The sequence below is a fragment of the Pleurodeles waltl genome, chromosome 7 (genome assembly GCF_031143425.1).
Source record: "Pleurodeles waltl isolate 20211129_DDA chromosome 7, aPleWal1.hap1.20221129, whole genome shotgun sequence".
NCBI classification, from domain to species: Eukaryota; Metazoa; Chordata; class Amphibia; order Caudata; family Salamandridae; genus Pleurodeles; species Pleurodeles waltl.
Window position 1 is genome coordinate 689903705 of NC_090446.1, and position 13243 is coordinate 689916947.

The following is a 13243-nucleotide window of genomic DNA, read 5'->3' on the forward strand; positions in this document are numbered from 1 at the left end:
GTTCTCGTGGATGGAACGCGTTTCCGATACTCAGAGCACCGTTCCCCGCTTTTTTTGATTAAACATCCTGGGAAGCATATATTTCGCTCTCGATCGCGCTACACTTACCTGTTGCCCTTTTTTCTTCTTTTTTGTTGTTGGTGGTGGGTTTGTCTGCTCTTTTTTCCTGTCTGTCCATGTTGTGTCCATCTTGTCTTCTTCGTGTTTTTGTCCCAGCATGCTCTGTTTTTCTTTTATACTACTTTCTTTTTCCTATTCTGGTCTATGGGCTCTTCCCAATTTAAGATAGTGTTCTTTCCTTTTCTTGTGAAGTCACTTCCCTTTTCTCAGTATATAAGTCAGTCAGTCTTGTTCCACCTTGCGTTGCAAACACTTCCTTCTGGTTGTGCTGTTCGCTCCTCTTCTTTGTTCCTGCTTTTTGTCTTTGGATATTTTTGCCTGTTCTTTGTTCCTGCTTTTTGCCTTGGGATATTTTTGCCTGCTCTTTGTTCCTGCTTTTTGCCTTGGAATATTTTGCCTATTCTTTGATTCTGCTTTTTACTTTGGGAGATTTTGCCTATTTTTGCTCCTGTTGTCAAGTCCTGTTTTTTCTTGTTTTTCTTCAGGAGTTCCTGTTAGAGGTTTTTCCCCAGTGTTGGTTTTTTTTCCCTCTGGTACTCCTTCTGGAGGGTACGGTCTGCTTTGGCGTAGCCTGTCAAGCGGCACCATGGCTACTAGTAGGGTTCGCACTTATCTGGGAGTATCCAGAACCTGTAGAAGACCTGGTGTATTCGCCAACCCGGTATCCAGAGATGAGAAGTCCAGCGCAGTACGTAACAGATTGCAACGCCAAAAGATTCCACGTTGCGAGATAGCCATGGAAGATCCACAGGGAGAGGCGTCAGAAAATGCTCAAGCCATGTTACAGACTGTCCAACAACAAGCCCAAGAGTTACCACAGTTACGGGCAGAGAACACTGCGCTACGACAGGTCTTGTCTTCCCAATCAATGGACATATCACCCGCATCTGCCACTACTCTTCGATATTCTGGAGATCCTCTAAAGATGAAGTAATTTTGGGATGCCCTGATGGTTTTCTTTGCCTTTCGTCCACTCCAGTTTTCCTCGGATAAGGCTAAGGTGGGCTATCTGATCAGCGCCTTGTCTGGTCCGGCACTTGCTTGGGCTACTCCTCTGGTTTCTGCAGAAGACCCAGTCCTGGCTTCCTATTCCGCTTTCCTGACTCTTTTCAAACAAATGTTTGAGAGACCTGGGGTAGAAGCAGCAGCTTAAGAAGCCTTATGTGGCATTGAGCAGGGTAATCAGGATGTTCTGCAGTATATAACCTGCTTCAAACAGCTGGCAGCTGAAACCTCCTGGTTGGAACGCACCTTCATAACCCTTTTCCGCCGAGGCCTGCGTGAAGAAGTTAAAGATGAGCTTTTACATTCTTCTACAGCTTGTTCTTTGAAGGAATTAATGGATCAATCTATGAACATCGAATCTAGACTTCGAGAGCGCACGATGGAGAGACGTAAAATGCGAGCTCCATACCAGTCTGGTACCTTTCGTACTAGCAGTCGGTGAACGGAAGATGTCACATCCGAAGCCTCTCCACCTCCCCCTGAAGAACCCATGCAGATAGATCTGGTTCGCTCCTGTTCTTTGTTCCTGCTTTTTGCCTTGGGATATTTTTGCCTGTACTTTGTTCCTGCTTTTTGCCTTGGAATATTTTGCCTGTTCTTTGTTCCTGCTTTTTACCTTGGGAGATTTTGCCTATTTTTGTTCCTGTTGTCAAGTCCTGTTTTTTCTTGTTTTTCTTCAGAAGTTCCTGTTAGAGGTTTTTCCCCAGTGTTGGGTTTTTTCCCCTTCTGGTACTCCTTCTGGAGGGTACGGTCTGCTTTGGCGTAGCCTGTCAAGCGGCACCGTGGCTACTAGAAGGGGTTTCCCTTATCTGGGAGTATCCAGAACCTGTAGAAGACCTGGTGTATTCGCCAACCCGGTATCCAGAGGTGAGAAGTCCAGCGCAGTACGTAACAGCATGTGTGAGTGAGTCAGTGTATGTACAGATGCATATATTGTTTAGTGAGTGAGTTTTTGAGTGTATGTATGGCTGAGTGAGTACAATAGTGGATGTAGGTGTGAGTGATTTGTGTGTGGGTGACTGAGTGAGTGTATAAGTGCTTGTATTGGAAATTGACTGAGTGTATGAGTCCATGCATGTGTAAGAAAGTGAGTGCCTTAGTGGTGTATGGGTGATTGAGTGTATGAGTACATATATAGGTAAGTGAGTGCATGAGGGAAATATGAGGAGTGCATAAATGGTCAATACATGAGTGAGTAGAAGAGTGCTGTATGAGTGAGTGAGTCATAACATAAGTGGTTGCATGAGTGAGTAAGAAGATAAAAGAGTAGTTGCACTGGTGTGGTAGTGTCTCTGTGAGTGTCTGTTGATTTGAGTGAGTACGTGTAAGGGTGAGTGAATGGATATGTAAGTGCCTATATGGGTGAGTGACTGGTTGTGTGAGTGTCTGTATGAGCAACTGTTTGAATGATTAATTTACTTATTTTAAGAGTTCATGAAAATTGGTTGTATTACACTGAAAGTTTGATTAGGGAATAAAGAAACAAACATAAGGGAAAGATATAGCAAGAGCAGTTTCTATTTAAAAACACTCTTCATGGTATCTGTGAAGAATATGTCTCTCCTTGAAGAACTGCTTTGAGACACCTAGGGTCGGTCAACTTCAGCCACTATTGAAAAAGAAAACAACAGATAAGTTGTTAGTTGTTAGTATTCAATTTTCACTGTAAAACAAATATAAAAGTAGCCATTGTTTATACTCTAAGAGTGAATTACAAATATCATTTTAAGTTGTTTTACTGTTCTCAGCTTTTATACTTCTTCATCTATAGACAATGGTCTGTATAAAGTTTCATCTTCGAACAGTGGGGGAAAACATCAATGGATTGCAAAAACAAACAAAGCTGCACAGTACATCACTACAAATAAGTGATACTATGCACTTGCACTTACTTGCACTTACTACAATTAATTAATTATATACATTCTGTATACTAACTACAGTAATGTAAACAAGCAAATTTTACATTTTTTCTTGAAAAATGATATCTGGTACAATATTAGAAGAGAATTTGAAGTTGTTTTCAATTTTAAAGACAATTCTGAAAAACATAATCCATGGCAGGCCAAATGATGTCGAAAGTGCTGATAATTAATTTGTACAAAATGACACGTAGTGTATTTGTTGTTTCCCTCAATTAGGCTGTAAAGGTTTGCTTGGAGAAGCAAAATGGGACTTTTTTTGTTTTGAAGCAATTTTCATCTTTTGACTTTGAACTGCTGTATTTGGAGTATGGTCTTGTAGTTTCAGATTTTAATTAGAAAGTGTTGTATAGACTTGATATATTAACTCCTTTATAGATTATTAGAAGAACTGTTGATATTGAGCATATTTTCAAAGAAATTACCATTAGTAGGCCGAAAAATATCTAAAAAACACATGAATCACATAGAAAGAACACTGTACACCACATTTTACATTATATTTTTCCTTAGAACTTTGGTAAAAAAAGGGAAGATATGAGTTTGGTAGTTTGAAGGGAAGTTTTCTTTTGTATTTTAGGTTGCTATCATTTTATTCTGTCCATCCAGTTTCACTTTTTAAATATACAGAGTAGTGTCCAGAGTTTGTATTAACTAATTTATGAAAGATGGTAGCAAAAGTAGGAAAAGTTGTTCTTGAAAGTGATATTTGTCCAGGTTGTAATTTGAGTTTCCAATTTGGTACCATCTAGTCTGCATTGTTGTAACATACTATAAGGTATTTTCGGGTTCTTTGTAAAAACAAGGCAGAGATAAGGTCAGATCTACAGTTAGAGTTGGACATATTTTGGTTAGCATTTCTGTACAATTTGTCAAAAGACACAGTTTTCCAATTTGGCAATGTTAAGTACAGAAACTTTTCTAAATTGATCTGAGTGCTAGATGTAAAAGAAGAATCCTATTGTCTCATTTGTAACTGGTACCATTTGTAAATAAGTTCAAATAGATCAACAGTATTTACTTCATCTTGTTCTAAGACTCCAAGGATGATCACAATAAATTCTTGTGCATCTTGTTGAGTGTCGGGAATAAAAGTTATTGATCCCGTACATGTATCTGAAAGGTGTTGGATCCCTAAAGCAGAATGTATTACAGTTCTGTCACTTCTTAAACGTTGTAGCAAATTATATAGTGCAGAAGACATTCTCTTATCGAACCTCGGTTCAATCTGGTTTACTACATGTGGTAAATGGAACAGTACATTGAGAACAACATTTGCATAACTGCTGACACCTGAACTGTTTTCAAACCGGTAACCTACAATTTCACCATAAGTTTCCAGTTTTCCTTTTGTTCTTAGCTGTCTCTGTGTTGTCCTTTTGCCCTTTGGTATCTTGAAAGTCTGTCAACTGTTTTTAATATCCTACTTTGGACACAGTCTCTATTTCTTAACCAATTTTACTCTCTTACACAGCTTATATCAGCACTATCCCATCAAACTCAATCAAAAACAAACCTGATAATGTTCTAATTTGTGACAATGCTACATATGACCTTTGAATGCAAAACTTTCAATTTTAACCAAAGCTGCATCTACATTTAAACCTTGCGAGTTATAGCTGTTTACAACATATGCTAAAGATAGAGGGAATTGTTGACGTTAGATATATAAATCCTTTACAAGCAAATACCATATGTACACCAGCCAATCTTCTTCACATCATCTATCTGATTAAATTTAATAGCCAACTATTCTACATCATCTCTATTTGGTAAATTTATGCAAAAAATCATTTTACCCATTGCACCACTTCCTAAGACTTCTTCAACATTTAAGTTACGTCAAAATAACTCAACATTTTTTGCAGATAGGTGAAAGCTTTTATAATCCTGCTGTCTTGGGGTTGATTTCTCCAAAGGATCCAATTTTCCTTGTAGTTTATCTGTCAGTAGTATTGTTACTCCGTGATGTTCCATTGTATCAATAGCTGTAGTTTCCAAAATATGTTTTTTCTCCAATTTTAGTAATTTGTCATTAAAGTTGGAGCACTCTTGAATTGTTGGCATTAAACAAACTATAGATTTCTTCTCTTTAATGAAAGTGAACATAATTTCCACTGTGGTAGTGTTAGATGGGAATAGATTATTGATAAGACAAGTTTTTAAATTATGTTTCCCCTGTTTCAAGAGGATTCCCACTCTCATGTATTTTAGTATATTTCCGTATTCCAAATCAGATGCTTGGCACATGTTCTTCACTAATTCCTTAATTCACTAATTCCTTATAATCATCCTTAAAAGTTTAACTAAATGTTCACGTTTTCCCAAGGAATTTCTAGTTTCTTCATGCAAAAGAGTTTTGAAAACAGGAGTAAGTTGAAGTAGGTCACCAAAGACAATTAAATGCTTTCCTCCAAACAATACATCATAGTCAGTTATTACAATCTGCTGAATTCTAAGGTGTATGAAGGCAAGCATTATGTTTGATACCACGCTCACTTCATCAATAATTAGTAGCTTCATTTTTTTCAAAACTCTTAATACCTCATGACAAGCGTCACCAGATAATTTTTGACATTCTAATTTAATGTCATGTTCAACAGGTAGTATCAGTAGTCGATGTAGAGTAATTCTTTTAATATTATGTACAGCTAATCCAGTTGGTGCTGTCACTAAACATGACAAATTTGAAAGAGTAGTCTTCTTTAGATAACTTGGGAGAACCTTAATTCAGAAGCTATTCCCAGTCACAGCTTTTCCATTGAGGTAAAGTAGTATTTTTTTATAAGAAGAACATTCACATAATTTCCTATCATGGGGAAATCCATGCTCTATTTTACTTTTAACTTCATTATAGATGTATCTTTTTTCATTGTTTAGTTGTTCCACTAACTGTTCAAAATCCAGTTTCCTCTTTTGCCTGTTACATTGCAGTCTCCACCTAATTCAGAGCAATTGCTACTGCATTTTGAAATACTGGTTCTCCAAGAGGATATTGACTTCCTGGTACAGAACTTTAGCTGCTTTGTGAACTGTCCCTGACTATCTCATCAGTGATGGTTTCTTCCTTTTCAACCTCATCTTTCAACATCTACAAGTATGTTGGAAACACAGAACACTAAATATTATCTTTTACAGCATTGAATAAGTCTTTTTAACAATCAATCTGTCCAAGTAATTCTGATTCAGTATGCCAAGGCTTGAAGAGCTGCAAAAGTGACAAGTAGAAAACCTCTCTTCTCTCTGCAGTTTGACAAGTACACTTTCTGTGGTTAATTAGATTTCCTTTGTTGTATCTCACCAAACAACCGTCACATCCAATGACTGCAAACTTCTATACGTAAAATGCTGAAGTACGTCATACAGACACATGTTTTCAAGATGAGGACTCCTTGTATGGTATGTATCCAGCATGCTACTTTCTAGAATGTCTGTACTCTCAGGATCAAATGCTATAAGCTACTGAATTTCTGGGAAAAACTTCAATACTTTATTACAACTGCTTGCAAGGCCTAGACTTACCCACACAATTCATTTAGACTTGTAGAACAATCTTGCCAAGCTCAACCTATCTGCAAATTCATAAAATTCAATTTCTGTGTGGAAAAGCATCTTCAAACTAAAAATGTACAATTTTGTGGTAAGACTTTTTTTCTGTCAAATCTCTTCTCAGACATCTGTTGGATCCCTAAAGCAGAATGTATTACAGTTCTGTCACTTCTTAAACGTTGTATCAAATTAAATAGTGCAGAAGACATTCTCTTATCGAACCTAGGTTCAATCTGGTTTACTACATGTGGTAAATGGAACAGTACATTGAGAACAACATTTGCATAACTGCTGACACCTGAACTGTTTTCAAACCGGTAACCTACAATTTCACCATAAGTTTCCAGTTTTCCTTTTGTTCTTAGCTGTCTCTGTGTTGTCCTTTTGCCTTTTAGTATCTTGAAAGTCTGTCAACTGTTTTTAATATTCTACTTTGGACACAGTCTCTATTTCTTAACCAATTTTACTCTCTTACACAGCTTATATCAGCACTATCCCATCAAACTCAATCAAAAACAAACCTGATAATGTTCTAATTTGTGACAATGCTACATATGACCTTTGAATGCAAAACTTTCAATTTTAACCAAAGCTGCATCTACATTTAAACCTTGCGATTTTTAGCTGTTTACAACATATGCTAAAGATAGAGGGAATTGTTGACGTTAGATATATAAATCCTTTACAAGCAAATACCATATGTACACCAGCCAATCTTCTTCACATCATCTATCTGATTAAATTTAATAGCCAAATATTCGACATCATCTCTATTTGGTAAATTGATGCAATAGATAACTTTACCCATTGCACCACTTCCTAAGCCTTCTTCAACATTTAAGTTACGTCAAAATAACTCAACATTTTTTGCAGATAGGTGAAAGCTTTTATAATCCTACTGTCTTGGGTACTGATTTCTCCAAAGGATCCAATTTTCCTTGTAGTTTATCTGTCAGTAGTATTGTTACTCCGTGATGTTCCATTGTATCAAGAGCTGTAGTTTTCAAAATATGTTCTTTCTCCAATTTTAGTAATTTGTCATTAAAGTTGGAGCACTCTTGAATTGTTGGCATTAAACAAACTATAGATTTCTTCTCTTTAATGAAAGTGAACATAATTTCCACTGTGGTAGTGTTAGATGGGAATAGATTATTGATAAGACAAGTTTTTAAAGTATGTTTCCCCTGTTTCAAGAGGATTCCCACTCTAATGTATTTTAGTATATCTCCGTATTCCAAATCAGATGCTTGGCACATGTTCTTCACTAATTCACTAATTCCTTATAATCATCCTTAAGTGTTTAACTAAATGTTCAAGTTTCCCCAAGGAATTTCTATTTTCTTCATGCAAAAGAGTTTTGAAAACAGGATTAAGTTGAAGTAGGTCACCAAAGACAATTACATACTTTCCTCCAAACAATACATCATAGTTAATTATTACAATCTGCTGAATCCTAAGGTGTATGAAGGCAAGCATTATGTCTGATACCACGCTCACTTCATCAATAATTAGTAGCTTCATTTTTTTCAAAACTCTTAATACCTCATGACAAGCCCCACCAGATAATTTTTGACATTCTAATTTATTGTCATGTTCAACAGGTAGTATCAGTAGTCGATGTAGAGTAATTCTTTTAATATTATGTACAGCTAATCCTGTTGGTGCTGTCACTAAACATGACAAATTTGAAAAAGTAGTCTTCTTTAGATAACTTGGGAGAACCTTAATTCAGAAGCTATTCCCAGTCACAGCTTTTCCACTGATGTATAGTAGTATTTTTTTATAAGAAGAACATTCACATAATTTCCTATCATGGGGAAATCCATGCTCTATTTTACTTTTAACTTCATTATAGATTTATCTTTTTTCATTGTTTAGTTGTTCCACTAACTGTTCAAAATTCAGTTTCCTCTTTTGCCTGTTACATTGCAGTCTCCACCTAATTCAGAGCAATTGCCACTGCATTTTGAAATACTGGTTCTCCAAGAGGATATTGACTTCCTGGTACAGAACTTTAGCTGCTTTGTGAACTGTCCCTGACTATCTCATCAGTGATGGTTTCTTCCTTTTCAATCTCATCTTTCAACATCTACACGTATGTTGGAAACACAGAACACTAAATATTATCTTTTACAGCATTGAATAAGTCTTCTTAACAATCAATCTGTCCAAGTAATTCTGATTCAGTATGCCAAGGCTTGAAGAGCTGCAAAAGTGACAAGTAGAAAACCTCTCTTCTCTCTGCAGTTTGACAAGTACACTTTCTGTTGTTAATTAAATTTCCTTTGTTGTATCTCACCAAACAGCCGTCACATCCAATGACTGCAAACGTCTATACGTAAAATGCTGAAGTACCTCATACAGACACATGGTTTCAAGATGAGGACTCCTTATATGGTATGTATCCAGCATGCTACTTTCTAGAATGTCTGTACTCTCAGGATAAAATGCTGCAAGCTACTGAATTTCTGGGAAAAACTTCAATACTTTATTACAACTGCTTGCAAGGCCTAGACTTACCCACACAATTCATTTAGACTTGTAGAACAACCTTGCCAAGCTCAACCTATCTGCACATTCATAAAATTCAATTTCTGTGTGAAAAAGCATCTTCAAACTAAAAATGTACAATTTTGTGGTAAGACTTTTTTTCTGTCAAATCTCCTCTCAGACATCTTTCATCTCTGTCTTCTCTGATTTGGTGATGTAAGAAGTCATTTACCAAACAACAGCAATGGAGTTATCTGCAGCAAATTGTACATCCATATTTGCATTCCACATCTTTAGAATTACAGGGTTGTAGTTATTTATATATTTCGAATCTTCTGTTCTTTTTAGATTGTAGTAAGTTTTTGGTGTGTTCCATGTTAGGGTGTGTCTCAGAGCTGACATGAAGCTGTTCATTCTTCCCTCTGAGATGACAGGTCATGGAAATCCAAAATAACATCTTCTGTAAAATTTAGCTTTCGACAACAGTATTTACCACACCTGCGATTTTGAAATCGTAGGACTTGTTGCCTCAATCCTTTGTCAGCAGTTTCTTTTTTGGATGGCGCATGATACATTCTGTTCTATGAAAGACAAGACGGACTCATCAATGTCTGTTCCAAACTTTGGTACCTCTTTTACCCATAACAACATGTGAATATGTGAAGCACCTCTAGCTTGGTACTCTTTGCGCCAACAGAAATCAGTTACTTCGCCAGGAGGAGGATTAGTTTTGCTGCAGATGAAAGCCATCATTGCTTCAAACCTGTGATTAAAATATTTACAAACTTACCTGCCACATCTCTGCATTGCCACTCTTCAGGCTCTACTGTCCACTGCAAGCACATGCTCCCAGACTGCCATGTAGTCAACTGTAATGCTGCTGTCATGCTGCTGGCAGCATGAGAGCAGCATCAGGATTGGCCTGGTTGCCCTGGCTTTGTAGTCCCAGGCAGACTGGAAGGCTGTGCTTTCTGTCTCCAACCCAGCAACTCAGCTTGGGTTGGAGACAGCTCAGTGTGCATGCCAATTTGGCGTTCCTGATATGGCCAGCCAAACCCACATGTACACTGACAGCAGTGTCACTACTCCTTCTCCCAGCCTGTCTTCCCCCATGCCCCCCTCCCCGGAAAAATAAAATAATAATGAACATGATGTATTATTGTTTTGCAGCTGTTGCTGCTGGTGGGGGAGCCGCTGCTAATATCTTTTCAATTTGACCACTTGATGAAATTGGGCACCCTCCATATTTGTAATATTTTAAAAATCACCTACATTTTTATAGTAAACGTTATTTTGTACCAGATATAATGTAGTATTTTTATTTTAATAACATCCACTAGCTCTTGCCATATCTTTTTACTCTTGGTTAGGGCACCATTGACTAGAATTACAAGTCCTTCTTCTAATTCATTCTCTACCCATACAGTTTCAATATTCTGGTTAAAAACTAATGGCAAGTAAGCAACTCTACCTTTGAGGCCTTTCAGGAGGTCAGTTTGAGGTAGGTTTTCTGTTTTGGCTCCATACCTACTATAGCTTGAAACAGTATGAACTCATAAACATTCAAATCCCGAAGCTCCTGTAGAATTGAAACCAGTTCTAATTTGGCATACCCTGCTTTAGCTGGCATTTTATTTACAACTTAGTATGACAATACTTACATATAGTTTGATGAGTGAAACAATCAAAGCGTTCCTCTACAAACGAATAAGCTACAAATTATTGCAACTTAACTCTATTCTATTAATTCTATTCTATTCTCGGTTTTTGAAGACACATAACATAACAAGTTTGACCTTTGTAGTGAATGCCTCTACAGCATATATAGACATAGGGCCTGATTAGGAGTTCAGTAGATGGTTTTCACTGTCCGTTGAACGTCTGACGGGGAGGTTGCCGCCACACTGGCTACCTCCCCACTGTAACCATTAGGAGTTTTCCACTAGGTCAGTGGGCGGAAACCTAACTTTCCACCCACTGGCCTAGTGGGAAACAGCCTACAGCATTGTCTCCGGCTCATAATCAAGCCAGAGGCAATGATTTAGAGCGCAGGGTGCACTAGCACCCTCCCAATGTACACTGCAAAGCAGACAGTGAACATGGCAATGGTGCAGGCCAGGGGGGCCCCCTCATCTGTTCTCTGCTATCCTTTTTATGGCAGTGGTACCGCCATAAAACCGCTGGTGAAGAAGGGGGTTATAATCCCCAGGGCAGGGCTGCTTGCAGTGCTTCCCTGGTGTATTAGGACTGCCACCACCTCCAGACCACCAGAATATCCGATCCAGGCAGAGCTGGTGGTTTCCTGGTGACCCGACCGCCAGGGTTGTAATGTGGCCCTCAGTCTGCCGCATTGGCGGTGGTCTTACTGCCAAAAGCGAATCTGGCGATCTAGTGACTTCCAGACTCATAATGAGGCCCATAGTCCGGTTTTAAACTTTCTAATCTCTTCAGCAAGGTTATCAAGAGTAATATCTGCCTCTAGTTCTGCTACACCTGTACATATCACATCTCCATTTTCACTACACTCCTCTTCAGGACCAAAAAAACAAAATTGTACATTATCACAAAGCTTTCTACCTCTGCCAAAGTGCCATGTAAAAGAGCTCTACTCATTTGTTTTAAACATAGCGCAGGAGTCTCCACATAGTAAAGCCTCTTAAGTAAAGTTTGCATTTGAGAGTGATGTACTGCTAGCATTCTAAAATGACTTTCTTTCTTGGGCATGCTAGTGAGTGTCCCTGCAGGTTTGTATATTTCCTAATGTTACATGGATCTAAACCTTGCAAAAATTGAAATTTTCTGTGTAAGACTTTTGCATGGAAAGATGCATAAAAAATTCCTCAGAATGTCAATTGTTGCTGTTGAACACTACAAATATTACTACAGCTCCACTTATATACAGGAGCCTGTCTACGCCTTCCCGGTACCCCTTCAGCTATAACTTCCTCTACATTTCTCAGTACCAGTACCTCTTTTTCAATAGGAGAACCATCTTCTACTTCATAAAATCGCCCAGAAGGATCAACTGCAAGCACAAATCCAGTGGTTCCCAACCTGGGGTCTGCGGCCCCCCAGGGGTCCGTGACACATTCCCCGAGGGTCCGCAGGCCTGGGCCAGCAGAAGGGCACTTCCCCAGCTGGGGTCTCTGTCAGAAAAGTGTGTGCCTTTGTATGCATTACTTCCTTTGTGCGGCACTTTTAAAAGCACTGCAAAGTTTCTTTTACATCCAGCATTGTTCGGGAAAAAATAAAAGTGTCAAGATAATTCTGGTAATTAATGTTTTAATGTTGGAAATTTAAATTGTACTAATTGCTTGAGGGTCCCCAGCTTCCTGTTATGATTCAGTTGAGGTCCTCAGGAGTAAAAGGATGGGAACCACTGCACTAATCTGTTCTCTTGCAAGTAGCGCTCTTCATTAAAGGAAGGTTCATTACTAGAAGTATGTTTCCATTCACCACTGAAAACTTTCATAAATTTGTTCCCTTAACCAATCTTTTATTTTGACTTTTTCTCCTCATACTCAAGACTTATCTAGTGTTTTCATCCTGTTTAGAATGAGAATAAACAGCTTCTTTTCAGAGTAAAAGCCTTATCAACCACGCCCTCAACATGTTCTTTTTGAGCAACAGTGTCTCTCTTTTTTTTATACGTCTTCAAATATCTCATTAGGTTTTGAATTACTCTGCTGCAAAACATTCTAACTCTAATTTCCTTGAACTGGTGCTGCCATCTAGTTAAAGTCTGTACTTTATTGTAGGACATTTTACTTTTCTTCTCATGTTGTTTTACTCCTTTCTTAGCTGATGTCAAACCTTGGGGCATGTTTATAATGCCCTAGCGCCACCTTGCAGCCACATTAAAATAATTATTTTTTACGTTAATGTGCCGAAATCCCCATGCCGTATCTACAGGGTGGGGCAGTGCATGCATTGTGCCACTCTCTAACCCTTTGTGCTACATTATGCCTGCGCCAGGCATAATGTATGCAAAGGGGGCATTCCCCCATTAGGGGAGCCGAAAAATGGCGTAAGGAAATCTATGAGGCCTATGCTCAAGAGCAGGCGTTAAAAGGTGGCTTCCATTCTTTCGAAGGGGGCCCTATGTACTCTGCAGGAGTAGCGCCAATATTTTCACTACTCCTGCAGAGTACATCAAT